At 40.4% G+C, this 11,944-nt stretch overlaps 1 long non-coding RNA gene across 1 annotated transcript; it reads right to left on the bottom strand.

Moving 5' to 3' along the window:
• Window positions 1-9,582: 9,582 nt before the first annotated feature.
• Window positions 9,583-11,943, bottom strand: LOC109961835 (uncharacterized). The gene is made up of 4 exons (XR_002275181.1): window positions 11,866-11,943; window positions 11,593-11,733; window positions 11,111-11,152; window positions 9,583-11,019 (listed from the first exon to the last, which is right to left on the bottom strand). It is a non-coding gene; the product is annotated as an uncharacterized LOC109961835 (long non-coding RNA).
• Between the last annotated feature and the right edge of the window lies 1 nt (window position 11,944).

The following is an 11,944-nucleotide window of genomic DNA, read 5'->3' as shown; positions in this document are numbered from 1 at the left end:
CACAGCAGGCAGGTGAGGTCCTGTCTTCCCACATAACACAACTGCCCCATGCTGCCACAACTAAACCCTGAAGCCCACCTCAGCCTTCAGTCACCACTTCTAGCCAGAGTGGAAAAAGTTGCTCAGCAGGCCAGAGATCAGATGGACTCCCTCAGAAGCAATATTAAGTATGATGACGAGGATGATGATACCAGGACTGCATTTCCCTCTGCTTAGGTCATAGTGTTGCTCCTTGACTCCATTTGACAAATAAAAAATCTTCATGAACTTCACAGAACTCTGATGTTATGAAGATCACTCATCATTATGCTGACTTCCATTGTCTTCTTTAGATGTGTACAAATCCCACAGACATGAATGACTTCTCATTGCACAATTTGCTGTGATTCTTCATATCTCTCCATTGTACTCTTATTTGCTGTATCATTTATTCATATGTTACATTCCGGCTGTTTGAGATTTCGGCGGCCCTATGTTTTCTTCCCTGTCAAGTTCCAACAAGCTATTTTTCTCTCTCTTTAGCTCCAGGATACAGACAGACTAGAGAGGCAGGCTGCAGACAGACAATGAGAGGAGTCTATTGCTTTGTGGCATTGCTGTAATTGGTGAGGAAGTGCTTTCTGTCTTTGCTGCTGCTGGTGACGTATGGATGGGACTCAACAAGGGACCCATCCAGAGCCACAGGCAAAGCAACAGGGGCCTGGCACTTAGCTTCCTGTAAAAGAGGTAGCTCAGGCTGGGAGAGGGGGAGTTATGGGAATACAGAGACTAATACAGATACCATCAACATTCAATGTGGGCCCTCATGGGGCTGAGGAAATTAGACATGGAGGAGGTGCAGCTCTAAAGGGCCTCCCATGTGGTTCAGTAGCCTACAGGCTTTGTTTGCCTTCTTACTTGCCACTGTATCGTGGAGACAAAGCCAGTGGGGCTGTCATAACCACCCCTTCTCCACTGCTCCTAATCTCCCTCTCCATTGCTACCATTCTCCACCTGCTTTACTGCTGCCACAGACCTTTGCGGGATGCTACATTCTTCCTGACAAATAGTGCGTAGGTGAAAGCTTATCTCACCACACCCTGGATACCCCTGGCCTCCTGCCTGCAGGGAGCTACAGAATCCACAGCAGGACAGGACACAGAGGCCGAGTACGGGCTTTAAACTGCAAGTAGTCATGGGGGAACAAAGAGTTGTAATTGCCTCTCTGTACCTCATTTTTCCTTGTTGGTGCGTAAGTAAGCTACTGAAGGTGACTCAGAGATGATAACATCTCTCAACATCAAGTTACTGACGTTTAAACAGTTCATTTAAATCTTGTTTTCATACCAAAGGACATGTCCTCTGTGTGAGAACACAAGTTCTTCCCCTCTACCAAAAATAAAATCTGTAAATCACTTTTATTTGGTGACAGAAAAATGTTGCTATTTCTGTAGCATGGAGCACCAGGCTACTGTATTTCATTACTGCCCTGTCAGCCTGTCTTGAAACTTGCATGACACAGAGACCTAGCTGCTGTTTCTATTCTTTACCTACTTCAGGCCTTATTTTACAATATTTAATTCTTGGTTCTACACCCAACTATATCAGAGTTATTTGACAGGCTGGTGGCCTATCAGGGCCACAGCTTTCTCAGGTCTTTGAACCATCAGGCCAGATCTGGATAGAGTAAACAGCAGGTGGTGGACAGGCTACACCAGGCCAGATGAGACTCTGTTAAAGCAGGGCCAAATTACCCCGTCTTAGTGGTCCATAGCCTGGTGCCTTACATTTTGTTGGGCTCTTAGCTAACTGCTGCCAGGTGCCAGACAAAGCAAACTGCAGCAAGATGAGCTGCAAGCCAAAACAGACAGTATCCATGTCTCTTGCCATTTGGCAGAGAGGGGTGTGGGTAGTTTGACCCTGCTGGCAGGTGGACTGTGGCATCTGCAGTTTTAGGCACACGGCAGGCTTCTCGGTGACAGCATGTCATATGAGATACGGGTCAAGTTCACAAGTTGACACAAGCATTTAGACACACTAACAAACAAGCAGGCTCAATTGTGACTTATTGTATATGTATAACATTTTAATTGTGCTTGGAAGTACAAACTGGTCAGCAAAGAAGTGTGGATTAAAGTATTTGTTGTGATGTCTCTTCAGTCAGTCAACCGGCTATCTATGGATGCAAACTCAAAAGACCTGGACTTGAATAGATACTTCACTTTAATCAAGCATGACATAAAATCATAGCTCAGGTCACTTCTGTGTCTGTTTAACCAAGTGTGAAAATTAACATTATTTAGACATCCACAATTGAAACCTTTGCTACAAATACATAAATTATATGAAGTGTAGAGCGTTTCAGTCCCACAGACATTGATATTTGCTTAGGTGAGTGTGTGTGTGTGTGTGTGTATGTGTGAGAGAGATTGTAGATGTAAATACAGTTTAAAATTAAGTGAGGCTCAGGCCAAGCCAAATTTTATTAGCCATATGGTTCTCTTCACCAGACTGATGAGGGTGAGACATTTATCTTGTGTCAAACATCAGTAACACAAACTAGTGGTGGATTGTTGCTAAGCTCTGTCAAGGTCTAAATGGACTAATGCATCAGTCATGGTCCTTTTATTGTACTCTAAGTTTTGCCGTGTAAGTCCAGTCAGGAAATCTCTTTAATTTCCTGGTAATGTGTTGTATTGTTATACATTTCACTGAGGACACCCTGCATACTCATTGTGCTACAGGTGATAGAATTTTATATACAGGGTGGGTGAAAAGTAACTAGGCATTATAGCCAATTTTAATTCCTAGTTACTTTTCACCCACCCTGTAAAATTTATAATCATTTCTGTGTATTTGCATGTGCGTGTTTGTGTGGGTGATTGATGGAGGTGGAGGCTGGCCTACTCTTTCATATTTGTGTCAACTGTGCCAGCCCATCAAGACCACCTACATGGTACAGACATTCTTCTCACACTCTACAAGTTATTACTCATCATTTCATGTACTTTAAGAGCCACAAACAGACATACATGAGCGGTCTGTCTGTTTTCTCAGAAAGAGACCCAGACTCACACAAAAATGGCCAGAACTGGGCCACAGTTCATGTTCCCTGATGACTGGACCATAGCCTTTTCCCATTTACCTAATGGCGAGTTTGAAGAGCTAATCCCTCACTTTTGAGACTAATCTAGAATAAAAACCATGTGTATAGCTATGTTTAATAAATCCTGTGCCCCGGTACCTGAACTACTTACAAGCTCGATGTTGGACAATCATCAGCTGAGCAGAGGGAATCCTCACCACTTCATGACTGTGGGGACTCATTTTCTTGATGTGAACTAAAAACAAACCTTCAGTGTCTAACACTAAATGTCCCACAAACACATGCATGTAGGTGGGGAGGGCAAAAATAAAGAGACAAATCCAAATATAATATAGTCTACTACAACACCACCTTTAACTATGACCTCAATAATACACATATTATTGTATTAATACATTTATGACAATTTCACCAAAAACTGAAACATTTTTATCTTCATAAACACAGATGTTAAGGCGGAAGTGTCACATTGAAGTGCATACAACTATACAGTGTACCTAATAAAGCGGTTGGTGAGTGTATAGCTGTTCTGTTCAAATCCCAAGGGAAATGTTTAGATAATATACCAATAGTTTCTAAAAGAGCTCCCAATACAAACTCAACTTCTGGGTCTGATAAGATACCTTAGCATATAATCTGTTGAGCAGTCAGCTGTCTTCCTCTTCAGATTGCCACAGCATTGGTCATCTTATGCCATAAATCATTCTTTCATCTAAGACCTGCTGCTTCACATCCCTGAAATAAGGCCCGACTCAGAGCACCATATCTGTCTCTGCTCACTCCACAGAACTTCACTGTTACTTCAGTAAAGCTGATCAGATAAAATAATTGGCTCACTTACTGTATGAGAAAGCTGTGGCAGGTGTGGCCTAAAATCTGCATGTGGGTGGGTGTGTGTACAAGGTATTTCCATATTCAAAATGTACATGTCATACTGTAGATTTCAGAGCTAAATATGTTTACAACACTGCAGGCTTAAGCCCCTATCATGTGCAGTGTGTGTGTTGACCTGAATGCCCCAGACTCTACTCTGCCAGGTCTGAGAACCTGAGGATGGTGATGACTCGTTCGTGCAGCCAGGCCTGTGTAAGTGATGATGGCCTGGCATCTGTGGTAGCTCTGGCATCTCACACCTTGTCTTTCCATGATTCTGAAGAGCCCCCCTAATGAACTAAAACCTCTAGGCAACACTGCAAGTTTCCACATTTCATTTTCCATTTTCACTGTTCCTGGACTACATCCATTTTCTTTGTACTTTCCTCAAATCATCCTGCTATTGTCAAAGCCAGCTAAGTTTCAGTAAGTGAGCGATGTAGTCCACCACTGCTGGTATCCAACGCCATGCTTGTCTACTTGGTCCTAATGCAGTGATGGGCAAAGGTGAGTTTTGGCACCCAGGTAAGCTGAGAAGTGTCAGCCTTTCTTCTGACCCCATAATGACCCCTATTTGTTGCCACCTAGATGCAAAAAGCCCTATGTCTGAGCTGAAGTGACACAGACAATGCACTTCCTTCAAACTGTAAAAATTTGTACAAATTTGCAGAATTGTTCCGGACAGCACCTTCAAAGTACAGATGGCAGATTCAGTCTGTGAAGGAGACATTAATGGCTTTATTACCCCAGGGCCAGGTGTAATGTACCAGACTGGCATTCAGGCCTGTTTCATTCAACACAGGTTACAGGTACAGCAAATACTGACATACACTGGCCTATGAGACAAACACAGACATGACTACTAAATTTATCCTGATTATACTGATCACACTTATGTAACACAGTTGTCGGTCTTTATGAGTGGGGGCAAGTGGAGGAGAGAGTATTATCATAATAATAATATGGAGAAGAAATGTATTTATATAGCACTTTTCTAAACACTTAGTTGGAATAAAAACTACAAAATAAAACAAAACTGTAAACAATTGATGATTTTTTTCATTTTATTTGACATCTGTTTGTTTTCATAACATAGGTTAAACAGCCAATTTATTTATGCAATTATTATTCTTAGTGTTAGAGGTGGAAGTACTTGCTGTTCTAGAAACAATATTGGTAATGTTCTCCAAAAATAAAAAAAGAGCTGTGAAATCTTGTGCATGCTATGAAGCACACTGTGAGCCTAACAAGGCAACAACAGCTGAATCTTCTTATATAACAATATTTTAGATAAGATCTCACACATTATTACACAACATTCCTCCGGAGCTTATGGAGATGGAAATATAAAGGTGTGATGGGGGAGGACGTTGGCATACCCTGTTTAGCAGCTCTGTATCGCATGACTCACTGTTAAAGGAAAACAGACCTTTCATGCAACTCAGCCAGGTACTCATTAACAAATCTCCCTGGGTGGCTGTGTTTACCTAGCATTCTTTGTAAATCCAATTAATATTTATCAGACTGTGGGAGTATCTCCGTCCAGCTGTCGTCTCTAGAGCAGCACCACGACATCTCCTCACGATAAAAACCTGCAGCTGTGACATGTCAGCTCAGACTGGGTTCAGACTTGACAGGACAAAAGTCAAACAATGCCCAAGATGTCACACTCCTGCGTGGAGCAGTAGGAGGGATAACAGTCATCCACAGTACCGAGGATGCTGCTATACCTGGATCTATTATGGTGTTAAGAGGACATGGAGATTCACATGTTGAGAAGCATGGGCCATGTAACAGCCGTGACAAGCCAGAGGCCTTTCTGATGGCTTGCAAGCATGCATAATCAACTGCACAAACACCTTAAACTGCACACATGGCAGCACAGTCTTATTCACACATGTGCATGGCAGAAGCCAGAGAGGTCATTAGAAAATATTGCAAGCTTATAGGGGTTATAATATATTTTAGTCTCGGTCACCAATGCACAGTACTGTGGCAGTGTGAAGCCTGTGCTCTGTGACACTGATATCAGCCATTTTCAGCTGAGATGAGCCCTCTCTCCAGATGACCTGCTTTAAATCAGGGGGTCCGGTGTCAACGAGTGACAAAGCTATGATGAGAAATCCTATCAGGGGCAGAGTTCATCAGAATAATGGGGAAGTACACTCCCTATTCCACACTGTGTGGGGGTAAAACCTGAGCCAGGTGTGTGGGTCTACTCTGAGAAACAATACTCTAATGCAGGTCAGCAAGTGCACAAAAAGTAATCAAGGTCATGATCTAACAGTGTAGTGACTGTTTTCTTTTAAGGTAACAAGTATAACTCAATTAAGAGATTAGACAATCCAGAGAGAATTATTCTCCATTTATTTAGACAATCAATCAACCATTTAAGTCACTGTTTAAGCAAAAACACAAACCATTCTCTGGCTCTACTGTAGCTTCTCCAGTGAGACCTTCATTATAAGCTGAATACTTTTGGATTTTGAATTGTTGAAGATCATCTAAAGATCTTCTGTTGTATAAACCTCTGATAAACATTTTCTAATATATTTGACATCTTATACACCAAACTATGAAAAGGTCCTTTGAGAAAATGATTGATAATGGAAAATAACTAACTTGCAGCACAAGTGGCCAAAAGATATGACATGCATGCAATATAATATAATATATGACTTTACTGGAAGGATCTGATAGCACTTTATGATATAAAAATATAAAAGGGAGCTTAAAAAATGGACTTCAGTAGTGAGTCATACTGTGTCAAAGCTACAAAGAAGAAAACACATGTCACATTTTGAAGGGGCACACTGCATCTACTGAGAGCAGCTGCTTGCGTCTTGTAATGACGCACATGCTCTGTGTTGTACACTACTGATATCCCAACTTAGAAAAAAAAATAAAACTGTCTCTCTGAGTGTGGAGTCCACTCACAGTATAAAACCTAACAACTTCAAATGATGCCTTACATATTGGTTTTTCCAGTTTCTTACTGACATTTAAAGATTTTCATTGCTCTTATCTTCAGAGTCTTTTGATTTAAAATCTTGCCAGCAGTGCCATTTCCAGTTAATAAGAAGATCTGTTGCAACTGAGGGGTTCTTTTTAAAGTGCTGAGATCAGAGCAAATAAAAGAGCCACGGTGGGATTAAACATGAAAGAATTTGGTCAGCACACCCTGCAGTATGCAATGTGGTCAACATAAGACAGTTCACTCAGGTCTGAGTCTGTTTTGGTATTTGTATTTCAATTGACAATGACCCATATTATTGTGGTGACATTCTTTTAACTGTATTAAATTTTAATCAACCTTAAGTTGAAACAGAGTTCAGTGAGGCAGGGCCAAAAGGCTCTGAAACACTAATCAGGAGCAGAGCAGGGTAAGGCAGTCTGTTGCTGCATGAACCTATCCTTGTAGAGCAGAGAAAAGAGTTGTGGGACTTTCTAGGAAGAGGGGATGATGATGATCCAGATGGTGTCAGAGCTGAAGACTTCAGATACACAATGTGGCCTTATAACTCAGGGTTGGGTAGTTTTGCTTTCCCAACATTTGCAAATAGGAAAAGGGCTCTAAGATGGTTTAGTGGTGCAGGTCAAGAACATCAGCAGGCAGGCTATGTTCCTTAATTAATCAGTTTTACTGAGTGCACACAATCACCTAAATAACATTCATTTACAGTACAGGGTAAACAGTCACCCACAAAAGCATTGCCAACAGTATAGGTTAGAGCAATATACTGAAGCAGTTGGGTTGGAAAAAAAAACACAACTATCACTTTGTAAACAAATTCAATATTGAAAAATGATTTATTGAGAACATTTGCCTGTCTGCCTTCCTTGATCAACAGTGGAAAGGTGCCTTTTCTTTCCTTTAATAGCTTATGTTTGGAACCATTCCTGTCCAAAGGTGAAATATTAATTTAATGTAACTGCACATAAGGCATGCTGCTCATGCAACTAAACTATTCTTCAATTAGCCTATGTCAATATGTATTGACTCAGGATTGAAAAATAAAGCATGTGCACACAGTAGTTAATATTGTCCATGCTACTGTTGACGTTGACTGAAATGACAAGCATTCTAAGAACACAATGCTTTGATGACCTGAACCTGTGAGCATATATACTGTATACAGTATATATACACATTCACAGCTGTAAGACAGTTTCCCGTGGAGAAGCCGTTTGTATAAACCACACTGACACCTTCTGGGCACGTTTGTCTTACATTTGAACACATCGAGCTCCACATCAACCTCAGCTTGCTTTATAGAGGTGTCAGGTCAGTCAGTTTCCTGAGCTGAAGTGCCAATAGGATTGTTTCATTCAGGAAATGTAAACAAATAAAGAACTTTGGTAAATGGTAGGCTACTGTAGGCCTACATGTCAAAAAACAAACAGCAACATCTAATAGTCATGTATACATTTGGCTAACCTTTTAAATAGTCCACAGCAGGGTTACTGCCATTGAGAAAGAATAATGCTGATATATTGTAGCACACATAAATAAACATAAAGCAATTTATTATCCACACACTATATAGATAATAAGCTACCCCACTAGCCTTTTCTCTGATACTTTATTCATCCTGCTCATGGTGAAATATATCAGCAAGGTGGCAGTGAAGAGTTCATGTACAGGGGGGATCTAACCTGGTGATAACACATGGAAAGCACCAGTCAAATCTCTGTATTGGACACAACAACAGTCTCCAGATTTGTCTCTATTATTTGAAAAAAAAACAAAAACCTTTTCTCCAAAAAGTCCAAACTAAGCTAATGACTCAAAGTATACTGCTGCACTGAAAGCACACTGTACAAAGACCCTTGCTCAGACAGTGGAGACAACAGCTGCTTGCCTTTCCCTGTGTTTTACAGAAATTTCTGTCCTTGCACATGGGGAGTGGCTGGTGTTGACAGAGGTCCCCAAACATTTAGTTTGATATGTGTAACTCATATGATTTTTTAAAAAATGTCTCCAGGTGTGGAGCATGACCTAAGCTCCTGTCACTTTCTGCTGCAAGTGCAACTCAAAATAACTCAGTTGATCAAACCTGTTTTCATTGTGGTCTAATCAGTAATTAACAGATCAAATAAAACTAAATTTGTCTCCATACAGTAAGTCAAGGCCATCAGTCTAAAAGTATTTTTATAAAAAGTATTTCTTTCTTGGAAGAAGACACTTTTTGTCGTGGGCTTCATTTTTCTGGGGACATCCTCAAACTGCCAGAAAGACTCCCTGGGGTCTCTAGGCCTTATTTTAGAAACTACTGCAGATGAAAACTAATCACTGTATTCAGCTCATTTTTGCTTCTGTTAAATGTACTGGTAAAGAATAATGACAATCCAGGATAGAATTAGTCTCTGTGGTGTAGTGATTACAGTGTTATGATCTACTTGTTATTTTATGGAAATAATGTAATTCTCTGAAGTTTGGGTGCAGGACCTGACCCAAACTACACCTCTTCCATTTTCACACTATTTAACCCACTCAAACCTCCATACTTCCAAGCCTGCTTTTTATATGAAATCATCATTTGTAAATTATCAATGTAGGTTGGAAGCCTAAGATTATTTGCAACAAAAACATCACAAAACTCACACAGTGTGATTTATTCAGAATGAAAAAGCATTACAGCACCAGTCAGATAGCAACATTCAGAAATCACTTTAGTTTTGGAAACAGAGAATGGCTACAGCTTTTGTTTTACACTGTCATCTGACCAGCTTATTCTTCTGTTACTATAGGCACCACAGAAACTGAGCACCATTTGAACTCACAACAGACACAACTTAAATTAAACAGCTGACTTCAAAAAGTTGTTTAAGAATAACACAGGAGACAATTTGACCATCTACTCTGTGCAAAAGGCCCGTCTATTCTCATGTCTGTACAAAAACAAAGGATTGTGGTGGTGTGACAGTTTAACAGACTGGATTATTTTGTTTTGGTTGACATACAGTACTGCACTGGTGGATGTTTGTTGTATGACTTGTTGCGTTAAAAATGTCAATTCAGTAAATTTGTTACAGGATATTTAGAGAGTTTAAGCGTGAAGGGGCAATCCGCCCCAAATCAGTCTTGTCAGCACTTGCCCTCTCTAGGCTTATTAAAAAGTGGCTTTTAAAAGCTGTTAAAGCTTTCCTCCTTCACAAGTGAAGTATCTGTTTTACTCAAAATTTCTCCCAAACCCTTGAGTGAACTAGTTTGACTTATTTCAGATGCAATGAAGTCATGGTCAGCATTTGTTGTACAGCTGTTCCAAATCCTCCAAAACCAACAATACCCTCGAAACTCATATGGCATTTATTCTTATAACTGGTGTTATTAGTCAGAATGTTTACTCATGTTTGGATTTGTTTCAAAAATGCAACAACTACAGCTCTAATTTCTCTTATTTGTCTATAAAACCTTCCAGATTTGAGAAAAGCAACATCTTTCAGAGGATGAGTAACAGGGTCACTTGGTCTTGGTTTTTTCTGCTAGTCAGCCTTAAGGTTAGAGAGTGTGTCTGTGTGTGAGAGTGAGTGGTACTGGGGTTTTACTGAGTTAGAAAGAAAGAAAGAAAGATTTGATAAGCAGCTTTTGTGTAATCTAAGCGTCCTCCTCTGTGTACCATCAGCACCCTCTGCACCTTCATTTCACAGACATCAGAGACAAAAAAAAGCATTCTTTGGCTTCGTACTGTAGGTGTGTCTGACATCAGACCTGTCTCCAAAAGCATGCCATGACTGAATAGAGGCTGCAAGTTGAAGCTTTGCAAAGAGGAGGTAGCAGCTTTAAGTGTAGCAAAAAAAGTCAGACTTTTTGCTAGTTCAGGTGTGATGAGATCGAACAGAAGTGGGCTGATGTCTGACGCTGTGTTATGGTTGAAGCTGAGGCTGGGGTCAAGGTTGACCTTGGTAACATAAAAAAAAAAACAAGGCTTTTGTGGAAGAGAGGTAAGGATAAACAGGTATTTGGTTTTTAATATGACAGTTGAAAGTGGCTGAAAATGTCCTTTATCCCAGGTACTTGTGATGTTTGTCATAGCTGACTGCATTGTTAGAACTGATACCTGAAAAAAAAAAACAATGTCAGACAGATAGATGTTATTTCTCATTCAGTTAACATACAGGTTTTCAAGTTTTCTGCATTACCTCACTTACCCAAGTAGTCCTTAAAGTATTTGTACCTCAAGAAATGTCCATCTGTAAATACAATTACCCACATATTGTAAAAAAAAAGATCTGATTCCCATATACTACACACTGTAATTCTTGCTTAAATGGCAATAAAGAGTTAGAGAAACCAAAAAGCTCATGTTCTCTTTATTAAATCTATTTAAACATTCTGCCAATGGCTGTACATCTCGAGGTGTTCCTCTGAGTTGCCAATTTGTATATTTTTAACCCATTTAAAAGAGAAACTCAGCACTTGGCTTCATTATATATGCCAGGAGAAACCAGACAAGACTTAAGCCCTGCATCCTGTCCCTGTCCCTGGTGTAGGGACAAACTAAAAGAGCACAAGATAAGGTCCATTAGATCAGATAGACAGGGGGTAGCTCTAATGGGAAATTAAGGTAGAAGACAACATTAACATGCATTAAACATTTGGATTTAAAATCTATTTGAGTTATCAGAAATACCAGAGTTTCCACGATGCTTGATACATTGACCCCGATTGGGGATGCCAGCAGCAGGGTTTCCTGCATTGATAATGTGGCATTCATAACCTGTGGGACAGTGGAGTGGCTCATCTCCATCCTCAGTTGTACTGCAGGCTTCAGCTAAGAGGCAGAAAATATTAGAAGAAATCCCAAACATGAAATACAACAGAGTCATTTCTTGTTTTTGAGACCCTAATGATGGTTACAAGTATTTTCTCTGACCTCACTGACTGGTCGAGTGTGTATACTCACCTTGCAGAACCTCTTCAGGGCCGTCTAGCAGCCAGCCGTTACCTCCAAGCCACCGAGGCTTGGGCTGCACCAGCCAGGC

Source organism: Monopterus albus, unplaced genomic scaffold (genome assembly GCF_001952655.1).
Source record: "Monopterus albus unplaced genomic scaffold, M_albus_1.0 scaffold59.1, whole genome shotgun sequence".
In the NCBI taxonomy this organism is placed as follows: domain Eukaryota; kingdom Metazoa; phylum Chordata; class Actinopteri; order Synbranchiformes; family Synbranchidae; genus Monopterus; species Monopterus albus.
Note: the sequence above shows the minus strand (reverse complement) of the source record. Positions and strands in the feature narration are given on the sequence as shown.